Raw genomic sequence first — 17,035 nt, forward strand, 5'->3', positions numbered from 1 at the left:
CTCAGTTTACCTGTGTGATATTGTCCTGCCTGGCTGCATAGAGTTAAATCAATGGAGGCTGCAAGGGAAAAACCAACATGAAACAGAACAATGGTAAAGATAAGGTAGAGTCCCAGAGAATACCAATGGTCTTTAAGGAAAGAATAGGAAAGCTAATGATTGGGGAATACCCCTGGCTTGCTAAATTTATTCTTCCAAAGCAGAACCTAGGATCAAAGGGGATGTTAAAACCTTGAAGATACTGGCCTAGAGAAGAAGGGGGTGGTGAATGGGCTGTCAGCAGCTGCCCCGGAGGGAAACGCTGGCAGAGACACACCAAAGGAGGGAGAGCGTGCAGTCTGCTTTTATCAGCCTAGAGATGGAAATAACTGGGCTGAATGGAATTTACCAATGCTTGCAAGGAAAGATGAAGGTTTAGGTAAGGGGAAAGATGTATATAGGCCCTTTGCTTTGTGTGCTATGAACCTTTGGGGGACTAAACAATGCTTTGTTTTGAAGAAGCCCTTTTTACTTTAATCAGCTTGTTGGTCAAAAGTCCCTGGAGGAAAAGGACTTATAAGTGCCAGACACCATGGGCAGCACGCGAGTCCCAACACCACCACCTGCCCCAGCCTCCGAGCGCCGAGTGGGTGGGCAGCGTGAGCACATGCTCCAGCCACCTGGAGTCCCCAGCCACAACCTGGCCCCTACTAGTCCCAGCCCTTGGCCCTGGCTACAGGAAAAGAGCCATAAAACACCTGGGAAGTAAGAGGGGGTCTGGAAGTGGAGCATGGGTAGGGCCTCGCAGGGCTGTTTGTGGAGGCTCAGCCTCCCCCAGCTTTTGATACCCGCCACCCATGCCAGACACAGTTGGACCTGTTGTCCTAACAGGGTTGGAAAAAAGGGAGGTTGCAGCCTGGAAAAAAGAGTGCTTGGACTGAAGGATTCCACCCTTTGAGAGAAGGGCAGAAAGCCAATGTGTTACCTGAGGTCAAGGTGCACTCAAGAGGGACTGAAGGGAGTCTAAAGTACAGCTGGCCCTGTAACCAGAACACTGGCAAACGCTTTTTGAAAGTCCAATTAAATTATGTCAACCAGCTCTCAACCATGCTCAAAGAATTCTAGTATATTAGAGAAGCACCATTTTGCTCTGCAGAACTATTGCTGGTTTGTTCCTATCATGTTCATCTTGGTGTTTTATAATACTCTTTTTAATCTTTGTTTCAAACAATTTTATTCACACTGAAGTAGGACTCACCGTTCCGAAATTTCCAGGCTCACACTAGCACCTTTTGTAAACATAGGTACCACACTGGGCTACCCTCCAACCCTGGTATAGCAGACAATTTCAATGACAGATTGCATATATTTGTTAGAAGCTCAGGCACACCGAAGTTCCTTCAGAACACTTGCATATATTACTGCACAATCCTGGTGACTTGTGGCTCTTGATTTATTCATTCCAGTGCCTCCTCTTTGAGGGGGGGAAAACATCAACCTGACAGTGTATCTTCTTTGTACTTGAAAAGAGTACAAAGAAGCCTGTGAAGACTGTCAAATAAATCAGTTACAATCTCTAATATCTTTACCCTCCTTAATTTCTCCCTTACATCCCTGTTGCACCCACCAATTCTCTCACTACTCAACCTGCTATACAGTATTTTGTAAAAGTAATGGAGTTTTTGCAATGAGACGTCACTGCTATGAGCATTCAGCTTTTAAATCTTTGCTGAAATAAGAAACTTATATTTTATCTGTCAATAACTTGTGTGGATTAGCAAATAGCAGTTCAGTGAATTTCTTTAAGTGAAGGTAAAGATGCCAGAAGTAGTTTGTGTCTGCTGTTCTTGGTTACATTGATTACTTAGTTTTTCCTGATATTTCTTTTTTTAAATGAATTTCTATGGAAGATAAAACCAATTGGTCAGTCTCCTTTAAAAAGTGTGAACTGAGTACATTTGAAAGCTAGGTAATGTTAGCAAGCAACTACAAGCTATGAAATAACAGCTCCAAAGTTCCAAATTTATACCTTACAAAGCACATTTAAGCAGCAGAACACAGAACACTAAAGAAATTACAATGGATTAGTGATTAACTGGCTACTTAATAAGACACCAGGAGCTTTTGTACAGCCATCTTACTGTACTGTACTATTGGGTGCAGAGAAAATGCAAAGTGAAAGTAAAAGAAAACAAACATGATGTGAAAAATACCAAATCCAGAACATAATTTATACTGACAGAAGGTCAAAGGGATACGTAGGCCCTCATCCTGAACTTCGTAAAAAAAAGAAAATCCTGCTGACAGTAAAAGTTCTACCTTGCTTCCAAGATGTAACAAATCGCCAGTTACTCCTGAGAGTCTGAGTGTGGGATGAGTGCAGGCAGGCAATAGGTAGGGTTATAAAACATTCCTCCCGCATGTAGTGAATTTTATACCAGTAACCTACCCCACACATGACTTTCAGTTTACCATGAGTTCCTGGCAGACCCATCTCGCTGTACATTGAAGGTGATGATGGTGATTAGTTATTATTTGTACAAAAGGCCTCAGGAAGGGATCAGCAGCTCACTGTGCAAGGTGCTGTACGTACACCTAGCAAACAGGCTGACCCCTGCCCCAGCTTGCTTACCATCTATAGCTAATACTCATTGATTAAAAGGTTTTAAACCCCACAAAATCCACAATAAGGTTGGTGTGGCAGAGGAGCAAGAGCTATGCTTGTGAAAATGTAGTTTCCTGTCTATATATCCCATTCACCACTGCTGGGCCTGTTATTTGCAGCACTGTAGACTCAGCAGGGGCATAACTCCTACTCAGAAGGAGGGCTAAGGTTTTGGATTGGTTTCGGACATCCAAAATGGCAGCTGTTCCTCTGTTTGTGTAGGATCTGGTATATGTCCATGTCCCCCAAAGCATACTCACTCTACTTCCCATGTGCCTGGTTTAGTGGTGTGCAAAGTACCCACAACTCCCTGAAGTCAAAGGGAGATGAGGGCGCTCAGCACCTCACAGGAACAGGCCTGAATTAGGCCCTGTTTCAGTCATGGCTTTCACTCACTCATAGCTGTCCCATCTTAAATTTTGCATTGCATTGAACTTAGAAAGGCCCATATCCTTCCTCACCTGCTACACGATTTAAAATGGCTGAATAGAAAATGAAAGTTAAAGACTGACCACAATAAGTGGGGACTGCAAGAGGCTTTTGGCTGTCAGAACACAGGCTGCCCAACTAGCTGGAGCTGTCTCCCTGCCTCCCTCTGGGACATTTGGGTCATTGTTCCCTACTTCAATTCTTGCCTGATACCCTCTCATTCCCCTTCAGTTTGTGACGGAGTTTCTCTGCAAAGGGTCTGTGGCACCGTGCAGAATGTGCATGACACAAAAATAAATTGCATTGCATGGTTAAGGGGGAGATGGTAGTTTTTTTAAAAATGGCCAGTCAGCTGTAGCTTTCCAAAGCACTTAACTAGCGTCATGCTAGCTTTGAACCTTTACTGCCTGCCCCCCCCACTCCTGTTTTAAGTACAGTACCTAAATTATAATCATTAAAGTCTCTTGAGTTAATATTTTTAAAGAGGAAGAAAGTTTAAAAATAGCCAAGTCACACATATGTAACAAGAGGCACAGCTGGGCAGCACTTCCAGAGCAGGAGGAGAAGAGGTGGGGGAGGAGGGCAAGCCAGAAAGGGTGGATGTGGGAGCAAAATACCACAGCCCTGAACCTGCAAGATGATGAGTGCATCTCCCACCTGAAGTGAATGAGGACACAATACCTTGTCATTTTAGGCTTGCAAGGCAAGGTCCTGCAAGGTCTGGGAGTAGGCAGAGCATCAGAAAAAGGATTTCATTTATTTTTTTATATGCAGCAGCTCCTGACTCTCTTGCTGTTTGGCCTTGCATAAACTGTGTAGGTGAGACCAAAAGGACCACAAGTTATTCTGTGAACAGAGAGGAAAGAAATCTCATTAAAACACAGAGGGTTAGCTAGGGAGTTTGGGGAACTACAATTACAGCATCCTCCTTACCTTGATAATTGATACTGGGCCCATTGATCAGTGGCATTGGAACAATTTTTATAATAGGGGTGTTGAACGCCATTGAACAAAACTGTAAACCCTGTATATGACGGAAACCACTTCAAGCCTGGGGGTGCTGCTACACGCCCCAGTACCAGCACATCTGCCATTGACTCTATACTTGTGAGTCTGCAGATTCTGAATCCTGCCATTTCTGAGCTAAAATCTGTGATGCAGAGATGAGCCAATTTCATCTGGAACCGCTAGACTAATATTTCACTTTCGTTTCATTCTCCTATTTATGTGTACACAGAATATATATCAAACAAAATCACCGACTTGACTCTAGAGTCTCTACTCAAGGCAAAATGAAGCCACAAGATGAAATTACTCTAGTGAAATCATCTTCCTGGTATCTGTTCAAAAACCATTTCAACAAATCAAAGTACTCAAATTCTTCAAGCCACTCTGATTAGATACCCACTGGTAAATTAGTGTACACAACTCAGTCTTCTCTAGTGCTACATACTGTAAAGACCCCAGGTAATTCCTGATTCCCTTATCTAGTTTGCCAAGCCACCACAGTCTCTCCATTCAAAATACTCTAACAAGCCACCTTCTTAGTGATGCTGACAAGAAGTGAGTTTGTAATAGGATGTATATATAATATTTGTGGGAACTGGGAATTAAACTAATTCCATCTCTGGGTTTCTCAGTGTCTCTTGTTTTCTGTGTGTCCTTTAGAATGACAAGGTGGGTGAGGTAATCTCTTTTATTGGATCAGCTTCTGTTGGTGAGAGAAACAAGAAGTTGGTCCAATAAAAGATATAACCACACCCGCCTTGTCTTTCTAACATCCTGGGACTGACATGGCTACAACACTGCATACTTGTCGTTTAGAATGTAAGCTATTTAGGGAAAGTACTATCCTTATTTTTGTGCATTCCGTAGCACTTACAGCCTGCTCAGTGCTAAGCAGCAAGAAAGAAAACAAACACATCACTAAGTCTCCTTATTTATTTTATCATTATAGAAAAAATGTAATACGAAAAAGAAAGTTTGATCACAACTCAACCAAAAATAACATTTTGGTTGTTCAGGCTAACCATGATCTTTGACATCGTAAGTGGAAAGGACCACATAGCTCATTTCAATGAACCATAACAAATCATCGCCATTTCAGACTTCATGATTGTCACAGTGCTTTACCCATGGCCATATGGAACTTTATGGTGTTGGTAAGGGTAGAATTTAGATCTTCCTGCTTTAAAGGGATGGATCCCTATTACTTGAGCTAAAGGAGAATCTTCATCTGGTGCTGGCAGTATAGAGACCATGACACAGAGAGCTATGTTGATTTTATCCAATATGGGGCAGAACTAGCCATTACATTACAATATTTATTGCCCCATAATCGTGTGTGCGCATGTATATATACACACAGTGCTTGTGATCTCCGATTTGTCTTGAATATATGTTTATGGCATTTGATCATTGTAAAATGTCAGATTTACAGTGAAAATCCTGCATACATGAATGGGCTGTAAGTACTTTAGGAGAGTGACACAATGCATTTTTAAAGCATTTTTAAAACATTTTATAACCTTTATAAATTGTGTACACAATTCAGATTTCCCTAATGCTACATACTGTAAAGACCCCAGGTAAATTCCTGATTCCCTTGCCTAGTTTGCCAAGCCACCACAATCTCTCCATTCAAAACACTCTAACAAGCCACCTTCTTAGTGATGCTGAGAAGAAGTGAATGTGTAACTATTTAGCAGTATTTTTTCTCAATAAAATGGACAAAAAGCAATGGAACAGCTTCTCTGAACCAGAAAATCTCTCTCTCTCTCTCTGAACTAGTTACTCTCAGACATCTCCTCTACCACATTAGACTGATAATGTCCCAGCACTTTTATCCCCAGCCTCTTTCTTGTCTTTGTCTTGTCTTTATAAAGTGCCTCTTTGGCATCTAGGTTATATGTTGGCTGTTTCCCTTTCATTTCCTGGTCCCCTCCCAAACCTCTTTCTCCTTGTCTGTTCAAGGTTTCAAAAACTCCTTTAGGTGCATCTTTGTTGCTTTTCATACTCACCCTCACTAACCCGTTTCCCTGGGCTCTCTCTTCATCTGCCAGGCCTGGTCCCTGCCATTTCCCTGGTCCCTCCCCCCACGGCAATAAACCTTTGCCAGACTGTCAGCTTTTCTTTCCTTCTTCCTCTCAGAGAGCTCCCTCTGCTGTTGGATGCTGCTAACCTTCAAATAGCAAAACCATTTCATTTGAGGGCTGCTACATCACGCATGGAAATAACAGTTTATATGGTGAAAAATATTGTCACAAGCACATTCATTCTCACAGTTCCAGTAGTGATGCTGACGTCAAGCACTACAGATACATTAGCTGTTTAAACGCCTGTGAGGTGTTTGAAGTCAACAAGAGCAGAGGGAACTTGGCACCTCACAAGGAGTGCTCAGCACCTTGCAGAAGAGGCCTTAAAACTCCCTACTCTTTGAATTGGTTAAGAATTACCCTGGAAACAGCAGCACTTAGTTCAATGCAGCTTTACTCCCATTTCTTTGGCAAAAACATCTCTGTCTTCTGCTTTTAATAGTAGGATGTTAAAACAATGCTACATAGTACTTACATATTCAAAGCGCTGATTAATTTGCTCAGAAATCATTAAGAGAAAGGGACAGTAATTTTGGACCAGCACACTTGGGTGGGTATGGAGGGTGGCAAGTCCCAATCCCATGAAAAGGGTCATGGATTCTCTGTCCATGATGAACAAACAGGACCAATATTCATGTAGCCTCATTTCAAGACACCCTGTAACAATGCAGCCTCTGGTGGGACACAACTGAGAGTATCCATTCAGGCCAAATTGCTTAGAGCAGGGCAGTCACAGCCCAACGCTGGGGTTCCTCCACTTCTAAGGCACACCAAACCAGACAGATGGAGGGGACTTCGGTTTCACCCCACTGGCTAACCAGAAGTCATACAAGCAATTCCCTCTGACACTCCAGTTTCCCAGTATCACTACCAGCAGCCACTTCTTATGGGGATAAATGGTTATGAAAATAAATACCCCAGTAAAAGAAAAACGGTTCTCCTGATCCTAAAGGACCAAGCCCCAGACCCAGGTCAATATACCAGTCAGATCTTACCCACAAATCACACTGTTGCCAATCCTTTAGAATCTAAAATCTAAAGGTTTATTCATAAAGAGAAATAAATATAGATGACAGCTAAAACTGGTTAAATGGAATCAATTATATACAGAAATGGCAAAGTTCTTGGTTCAGGCTTGTAGCAGTGATGGAATAAACTGCAGATTCAAATCAAGTCTCTGGAGTACATCCACAGCTTGGATGGGTCATTCAATCCTTTGTTCAGAGCTTCAGTTTGTAGCAAAGTTCCTCCAGAGGTAAGAAGCAGGACTTAAGACCAGATGGAGGAGATGCAGCTGCCTTTTATAGTCTCTTGCCATGTGGCCTGTGCTTCCTTTGTTCCAGAAACAAGCTACCCAGCACATGGTATGGAAAAACCTTAGAGTTTTGTCCATAGGCATGTCCCTGCATGCCTTGCTGAGTTACAAGGTGTATCTGCCTTCTCTCAATGGGTCAATTGTATAGCTGATGGTCCTTAATGGGCCATCAAGCAGGCTAGGCAGTGCTGATCCAAATTGTCTGGGGTGTCACCCAGAAGCATAGCACAAGTTTAAAATACAGACAGTATAGAGTCAATACTTATAACTTTAAATACAAAAATGAGACATGCATACAGATAACAATCATAACCAGCAAATCATAACCTTGTCATAGACCTTACTTAACCTCCTTTGTACAAGATTTGGTGCCACTATATGACCTTAGTTGCAACAATGATCTATACGGTCACAGTTTATATCAATAACATCACATGCTCACACAGTGTCAACTGGCCAAAACTCAGTGTGTCGGTCTCTGAAGGATGAAGGGCTGAGTCAATGCTGCTGAGATTTAAACTACAGTTCCCAGGGAGCATAAGTATTTCAAACCTGAAAATTAGACCACTAAGCCATTGCATCCAGATGCGATAAATCACAAATCTGTCTATACACTGAGCAGCACCCAAAGGCCTTACTTCTGTTGATCGCTCCACTGTATTTCATTGTACTGGGACTTTTATTATATAAAACACTGCAGAAGATTATTTTTTTTTAAATCAAACTCTTTACACTAAATTTCCTTTATCCACAAAAGTAACTTGTATTAGTTTTAATGAGGAGGATTAGACCATAGCAGGGTAGTTCAGGAATCACGTGGGTGCTCCGATATCATGGTGATGAAAACCTGCAAGGATATCCCCTTGGATACCATTGCCACCTTCAGACACTTGTTGATTGGCTCTGCTTACATTGCCATAGTAACCACAGCCTCAGCATCTGCTGACCACCTGCTCCCATGCAACTCTGATGCTCCAGCCAAGTTGGCTCTGAGGCCCACCTGCTCCCTTCGGGCTCTTGCTGACGCTGCTTGACCAAGCCAAGTCGTCCCAACAACCTATGACTTGCTCACTAACTCCCTACTGGCTGATTATCTAATTATTGCTTTAACTGATCATTTAATGCAGAGTGATCACTTGCTAATTAATTTCTCAGGTAGTGTACCACACACTCAGTCTTCTTTCTCCACCATGCCCACCAGACTCCATTTCCTCTCTTTCTACCTCCCTTCCTTGCAAGATTTCCATCTCCAACCCCTTCTATTTTCCCCACAACTTCTGCTCCTGACAACTCTACCTCTTTCTCTCTCTCCCCACCATTATCAGATGAACATGTGCTCCCAGTGTGATGCTGTGGCCAAAAGAGCTAATGCAATCCTGAGATGCATATCCATGGGAATCTTGAGTAGGAGCAGGTAGGTTACTTTACCTCTGTACTTGGCATTGGTGCAACCACTGCTGGAAAACTGTGTCCAGTTCTGTTCAAGAAGAATGTTGATAATTGGAGGGGGTTCAGAGAAGAGCCATGAGAATAATTAAAAGATTAGAAAACATGCCTGATTGTGATAGACTCAAAGAGCTATTTAGCTTAACAAAGAGAAGATTAAGGGATGACTTGATTACAGTTTATAAGCATCTACATGGGAATGAATATTTAATAATGGGCTCTTCAATCTAGCAGAGAAAGACAGAACACGATCCGATGGCTGGAAGCTAAAGCTACACAAATTTAGACTGGAAATAACGTGTAATTTTTAAACGGTGAAAGTAATTAGCTACTGGAACAATTTCCCCCATCATCTTCTCTCCATCCCCAACCTTTCCACCTGCTGCATCCTTCCCTATCACCATCTGTGTCCCTTCCCTCTCCATCCTCACTCCCAGTCATCCCCATCCCTTTTCTCTCCTCGTTCTCCTCCCCCACACCTTACACTCCCTCTTACTCCATCTCCATGCAAAATATTGCCAGATTCTTCATGGAAACTGAGAAGACTAGACGTAAGGTTGCCTTCCCTGTACTCTTCCCCACTCCTCCTTTGCTGAGAAGGTTTCTCACCTGCTTGTCTCCTCTTACCTTTCCAACTGGCCCAGTAACTCCAACTCTTCCTGCCTCATGAGGTCCCTTTCTCCCAGCCCCACTCCCTCCATCACCATCTTCCTAACCTCTCACTCTCATCAGGTTTCTTCCCTTCACAGTATATCACACTGTAGTCTCTCTCCACCCTAAAAAAACCCAACAATTCACCTTGATACCAATCTCCTCTTTCCCCTTTCCCTCCTGGGCCATCTACAACACACATCCAGTCGATGTCCAAATCTTGTCACTTCTTCCTCCAGCACATCTCCGGGGTCTGGCATCTCCTCCCTATCCACACTACTAAAATTTTAGATTACAACAGGAACCCACTGAAAGGGGGTCTCTGTGTGAGTTTTGCATACCAACCTAGTGTGTGTGTGCACGCATGCATACAGGCGCACATCCAGGTTGTAATGGGAATAGGGTGTAGACTACCAATTCAAGGATACATTCAGTGATTTCAGGTTTCAGACTGCATGGTGAGAACCATCATCGGAAAAGCAAAGTGTTAGATAGAAACATTATAAAATCTGTTATTTTACTTAATGAGTCAGTTTTGCAGTAGTTTTACTGTTTTTGGTTTCTTGCATACATCAGTTTCTGAATGAAATGAAAAGGTATTATGGCCTATTGTGCAATCAAGTACTCTTTGGGTGTCTCTTTCTCCTATGAGTTGCTATCTCACATTTCACAACTACTAATTTAGCATATGTTGCCCTAAAATCCCTTCCACTGGTAATAACTTCTCCCTGCAATAGCCTTTATTTTGACTGGATCACCTCAAAATTGTTGTAGGCAGGTGCCAGCTCTAGATGGGACCCTTTTTTAAATGCAGATCTGGGGGATTCTAAAGGAACCCTTTTTTAAATACAGATCTGGGGGATTCTCATGTACTTTCTTGAATCAGCAAGAGTAAAATTTCACTAGATTATCTTGTAATGATATCTTGTGAGCCCAGTGCAAGTGAAGGACTGTGCTATTCTGTCCTAAATCTAACTGCAATGTTCATTTGTGAAATTTTTGCCCACTAAGTCATCCCACCACCATATATTTGGGTTTTAAATTTCCACCCCACTCCCCCCTTCGCCCCATACTCCATGTACAGCAGTATCCCATACATGTTTGAAATTAGCCTCCTGGATCAGACCACCTCCTCTTATTCCTCATTGTTCAGTAACTTTTGATACCAGCCCACATACCAAATGCCTTTTTTGTGTAGACACCATACAGGGGAGACTCAAAGCTACATTTTTTCTTGATTTCTTCCACATAGTTTCCCAGTCTCAGCTGCAAAGCTCTGAACAACTGTGCCTCACTTGAACCTCAGCTCTCATTCCCTTCATCTCATCTCCTATAGGGGGAAGGTTACCCCACATCTGCCCAGTGAGGGCTTTTACACCTTTCTCTGGAGCATCTGGTGCTGGTCACTGTCAGAGTCAAGACACTGGACTAGATGGTCTAATTCACTACAGCAAGTCTTACGTTCCTGCCCACACTCATTCTTAATTCCCCTTATGTATTCTTCTCCAACTACAGTCTTTATCCTCTCAGCCCTGTATCTCCACCATTGCTCTTGTAATTCCGTTCCTCTCCTTGTGCATTAAACAGCCACCCTCTCTTCATTCAAATCCTTCTTCAAAATGTGCTTCTTCCACAAAGCCAAGTAAAACTAATGCATCAGAGAGAGCAGCGCATGCCATACAATACATACCAATGTTCTGTGCTGCTCTGAGACAAGCCCTGCTGGTATCTGAGGGCATCACGTTTCTGATATGCATCTTCTTTCTGACAGCATGAAAGCTTCTTGGGTCAGATACTGGGCTGTTCTAAATTGATATAGTTCTACTAAAACCACCAGAAGATGATCTGACCCTACAACTTTTTCTATGTTTTATATTTTGGCAGTGGTCCATAAAGAACCTTCCAAAGACAAACTTTAAGATATACTTTCTCCATCCCACTGCCTAATCACACAAGGTGCTGATCACCTCCTGCAGCTTGCGGAGCACCGTCCGCTGCCCAAAGCGGGGGATCAGCACTTCACAAGCCAAAAGAGAGCTTCCTAGAGCTATGGCAGCCAGCTCTCTCCCATGCCCCTGAGCCCTGTTCCCAGAGCCCAGCTGGGAATCTACTACATTTGTAGAATTGTTTTTAAAGTAGGTTTCCTTTCATGCATAGGAGCAATTTCTTTCTTTTTTAAAGTTTCCACCAACAGGACAACAAACAGCACTAGAAATAACAGGCCTCTCGGACAAGAGAAAGACAACAAGCTTTGGTTTGGTTTATTTTGGCAGTAGGATTTGGGGCTCAGTTCCTGTCAAGGTTCCTCCCCCACTCTGAACTCTAGGGTACAGATGTGGGGACCTGCATGAAAAACCTCCTAAGCTTATCTTTACCAGCTTAGGTCAAAACTTCCCCAAGGTACAAAATATTCCACCCGTTGTCCTTGGACTGGCCGCTACCACCACCAAACTAATACTGGTTACTGGGGAAGAGCTGTTTGGACGCGTCCTTCCCCCCAAAATACTTCCCAAAACCTTGCACCCCACTTCCTGGACAAGGTTTGGTAAAAAGCCTCACCAATTTGCCTAGGTGACTACAGACCCAGACCCTTGGATCTTAAGAACAATGAACAATCCTCCCAACACTTGCACCCCCCCTTTCCTGGGAAATGTTGGATAAAAAGCCTCACCAATTTGCATAGGTGACCACAGACCCAAACCCTTGGATCTGAGAACAATGAAAAAGCATTCAGTTTTCTTACAAGAAGACTTTTAATAAAAATAGAAGTAAATAGAAATAAAGAAATCCCCCCTGTAAAATCAGGATGGTAGATATCTTACAGGGTAATTAGATTCAAAAAACATAGAGAACCCCTCTAGGCAAAACCTTAAGTTACAAAAAAGATACATAGACAGAAATAGTTATTCTATTCAGCACAATTCTTTTCTCAGCCATTTAAAGAAATCATAATCTAACACATACCTAGCTAGATTACTTACTAAAAGTTCTAAGACTCCATTCCTGGTCTATCCCCGGTAAAGACCAGCATATAGACAGACACAGACCCTTTGTTTCCTCTCCCTCCTCCCAGCTTTTGAAAGTATCTTGTCTCCTCATTGGTCATTTTGGTCAGGTGCCAGCGAGGTTACCTTTCGCTTCTTAACCCTTTACAGGTGAGAGGAGCTTTCCCCTGGCCAGGAGGGATTTCAAAGGGGTTTACCCTTCCCTTTATATTTATGACAGTTCCTCAAAGGTATTTAGACATTTAACTTTCACTGATTTAAATGGGAGTTAGGCACCTAAATATCTTTGAAGATCTGGGCCTTGACCCTGCATTGCTCTTGCCCTCTAAGCCAATGAGTAAAGGGGAGCAGAAACCCATGTATCAGGGCTTGGGGAAGTTTGAATTGGGGAAAAGCCAGCTCTAGAGCATGTTGTCCTTTAATCCCAGTCCCAGAAAAAAAATTTCCATGAGGATTACTCATGGTAGGAAGCACTATATCCAGCAGTAACTGTTAGCAGGATCAGGCCCAAACCTGTGCACATAAAGAGCATTGACTGACTATTAGCAAAATTATTGTCCTCTGCATGTTTATTTCAGGTTTATTTGTTTACTGAATAAAATGCATTTATAAAATAAAAATTGTACCTGCATATTTTGCATGGGTGCCCAATGTGCCCATGAATCTTGCACTTATTTATATAAACAGGGTACATAAACAGAGTAACTGTTATGTGTTCCCATGCTCAACTCCATAGTTCATACACACAAGTGCAGGATATGCAGTAGGTGCTGTTGCAGAGCAGGTATACCCCATCAGGGGGACTGTCCTTGGATGTAGGGCCGCCCTTCAGCACAGGGCAGCATGGCCCAGAGGCCAGAGCCAATGGGGCTGCCCTTTGACACAGGGCTGGGCAGTATGGCCTCGGGGCTGAAGTCAATAGGACTGCCTTTCTAAGTGGAGCATTATGGCCTGGTGGCCAGGCAGGGGTTGTCACCCAGGAGTGGGTTGATGGCCAGAGTAGGGGGACCCAGGTCCCCTCTACTCCACCAGGTGCCATTCCAGGGCTCTATCAGCAGTGAGTGTATCCACCACTGGGTCAGTAGGGATCTTTCTGAAACACACTGATGCTGTTCCCAGTTCCACAACTGGATCAATGTCTAGTTCCCCTGGGCTACTTCCTACCCATTCTTCCTGTGCTGTAGTCCACAGGTCCTCGGGATCCCTGGGATCATTGACTGGCAAAGTTCCCAACAACTCCTTTCCCTTGTGGGCTTCTACAGGCAGCCGGGTATTCACCTGGATCTCGGCACACCTGGCCTCCATGGTCTCAGGCTCTGACAACTCTCAGGTGGGAGCCGGCAACACATGTCCTCTCTCCTCGGCAATCAGCCCGACTGAGCTGAGCTGCTTAGTTGGAGCATGCCCAGCAGGGGTGAGGGGGTGTGACTTCCTCAGTCCACAGTATGGGGTTAAACCCCTTCCTGTCCAATGCAGGGCAGGTATACCCCATCACAGTGCCTATACAAAACTTGCAGGGTCAACAGGCACATTTATTTGTAAATTTGGCCCTGGTGCTTCTGATTAACCTTAAAGCAGCATCTAAAAGGATAACAGTTCCGACATTAAAATATTGGTATTCCCAGAAGTCATGAATTTACCCTTTTCTTAAATCAGGTATAAAGGTATTCGATACCGACTCACATACTATAGATTTATAGAATGATTACAACATAGCTGGATGCTTTTTTTAACACCTGCCAGAGGGATTCTGCAAATCTGTTGTGCTGACGTATTTTTTGCCCAGCACATCTTAGATTACTGAGAGTAATTTTACCGCTTTTAGATTGTTTACCTGAGAGAAAACTGCTGAAACATAATTCTGGAACTTCCTGCTTGCCCAGTTGTGTGATCTTGGTCTATTTTACTGTGGCAGCTGTACAGATTTTTCTGTGTAGTGACACATATTCCACGCTGAGGTTATCGTTTTAGACACTGCTTTAAGGTTAATCAGAAGCATCAAAGCCCCCTGTATTCTATCAATGTCGCGTCTCAGAATGCAGTTGCTGCTATTGCCAGGACGAGCATATTTCTGTTGGGACAAGAAAGAACCAGAAGGCAATGAGGAAGGATGGGATGCTGATAAAATTAGGTACCTTTTAAATGAAACTCACTCTGCCCTACGGTATTTTGGATTTAAATTTTACTAAACAGTGGGGCTGGCTATGAGGGAATAGCTCCCCCTTTCTGAGGTCTAGATTAAGACCTGGGGAGCGTAGGAATTAAAATCAGACGATGTTAAAAAAAAAAATCTACATATCGAGGGAAATGAAGTAATAATTTCTCTCTCTGAATCCTCTATCTATTAAGATTTTGACTGTGGGAAAATCTGCTGAGAAAAATGTACAATACACCGATAGAATGAAATAATGTATAAGAAAAATGGGGTTAACCGAAGAAGGCAATTACTCCTGCAGGGATACGCCTTTCATGTAGTTTTCCATCACAAGTACAATATTCCCGAATACACCGTTCAGGCCTCTGGAGTATTCATGTTGCATCAGTCATTAGCCAAGGATTTCATTCTTCTCTCTTCACCCATTTCATAAAGGCCTTCGATTACACATCTTGCTCCAGAATTAAAAAGTGGCTCAAGTAGTTGACATGGTGATCTATTGACAACAGTAAAAGTAAGAAAATGACTGTGATGCTGGTTGCTGTTTACTATGATATATGGAGCGCTGCCCGTTTAGAAAGGGCAATCTGCAGGCCTTGCTGTTACACCAGTTTAAACACATATTACCCTGGGGAGAGTTCCAGTTGCCACTCAGTGTAGATACTGGGGGAGGAGGGAGTTAAGACTCTCAGTAACTCATCCATGCTGTTCTTATGCTGTATTTATTACACAAATTAACAGCAGCCTGTATAGAATCTACTAGATCCAAATTGTCCCTAAGTAACTGGGCACATAGAGGGGCTGGGGAAGGGGGTGGGGAAGCAAGGCTCACAGCAGACTCAGCAGAATTCCTCCAGGACTTTTGGGGAGTGGGAGCTGTGCAACCCTTATACAGCCTGTCGTGTGCTTTCTTCCCCTTCATCCCTGTGACAGCTCAGCTTCTCTGTCTGATGTGAGGAAAAGGGGCTGGGCTGTGGTTCTGCCTTCACTTCACTCACCCCATCCCCTAGAGCCTGAAGAGACAGAGCCTGGAGCACTCCTTGTGCTCAGTGAGAATAAAGAGCGATTATAGCTAGTCCTGTGCAGGAATGCAAAGGAGAAAGGGGTTGCAGGTTCTTTTCCCCCTGCACAACCTGGATGGAATTTATTGCTAAGGCAGACAATAAAATATACAGAATTTGCAGCATCACTAAGGTAATGAATGAGACCCTTTAATGTCATTTTCTGACCTCTGAGCATTGTGTGTGTATAAAGGTTACAAATCAACATATAGTTTTAAAGATAAATGTAGGCTGTACTGTAGTTTGCTTGGCAGCTAATCCAAGATCCGCCACTGAAGGGCAGCATGCATTAAAGCCTGCAATAAGTGGAACAGCTACAACTTATTTCTGGTATTATGCACGCTAGTGATTAAAGATAAACTGGTTTTGATACCATATCTGTGCCTCTGCTCAAAGTGGGGGAATGCTTTAGAACTGCTCCGAGCTGGCAGCAGTACAGAGGGGCTAATCTGAGTGGGAGTGCAAGAAGGAGCACAGCAGAAGAGGCAGTCTACATCAGACACACAGTTTAGCTGTTTCTTCTCTTCTGCCCAGTTCTATTTCCTTTTATTTTCCCTTTTCGTTCCTTTCAATTTTGCATCATCATCTTCTTGATGGAGTGAAAGAGCATTAAGCTTTTTTTTAAAAAAACATGCCATTTCAGGAGTTTTGGAGCCTGAATTCTGCTGAGGTAGAATGCTAACCGCTCTGGGCCTGGTGTTTAAAGGTCATTAGGTACTTAAAGATGCAACTGGGATTTTTAAAAGTGCCTAGGTCCCAGCTCCTATTGAAATCAATGGGAGTTAGATGCCTAGGCACTTCCGAAAATCCCACTAGGCCCCTAGCTCCACCTTTAGGCACTTAAATACCGTTAAACATATGCCGCTCTGAGCCCTGCCAGACAGGTTTGTGTATTGACATTTGCACAGCTGCAGCCTATAAACTCCATCTCCATCTTATGGGACTTTTATATAAATTGAAAACTTTTGATGATCTGCTGAAGCTGCAAGAGGGATACACTAATGCTTAATCACAGGTTTCAGAGTAACAGCCGTGTTAGTCTGTATTCGCAAAAAGAAAAGGAGTACTTGTGGCACCTTAGAGACTAACCAATTTATTTGAGCATGAGCTTTCGTGAGCTACAGCTCACTTCATCGGATGCATACCGTGGAAACTGCAGCAGACTTTATATACACACAGAGAATATGAAACAATACCTCCTCCCACCCCACTGTCCTGCTGGTAATAGCTTATC

At 43.2% G+C, this 17,035-nt stretch overlaps 1 protein-coding gene across 1 annotated transcript in view; it reads left to right on the forward strand.

Moving 5' to 3' along the window:
- Positions 1-329: 329 nt before the first annotated feature.
- The window catches only part of LOC311525372 (uncharacterized protein), a 56,752-nt gene continuing 40,046 nt past the window's right edge, over positions 330-17,035 (forward strand). Inside the window, exon 1 of the mRNA XM_084637475.1 lies at positions 330-418. The gene's annotated coding sequence lies outside the window, so the exon portion shown is untranslated. The remainder of the gene's footprint in view (positions 419-17,035) is intronic.

This window comes from Lepidochelys olivacea, assembly GCF_965140295.1.
Source record: "Lepidochelys olivacea isolate rLepOli2 genome assembly, chromosome: 8".
Classification (NCBI taxonomy): domain Eukaryota; kingdom Metazoa; phylum Chordata; order Testudines; family Cheloniidae; genus Lepidochelys; species Lepidochelys olivacea.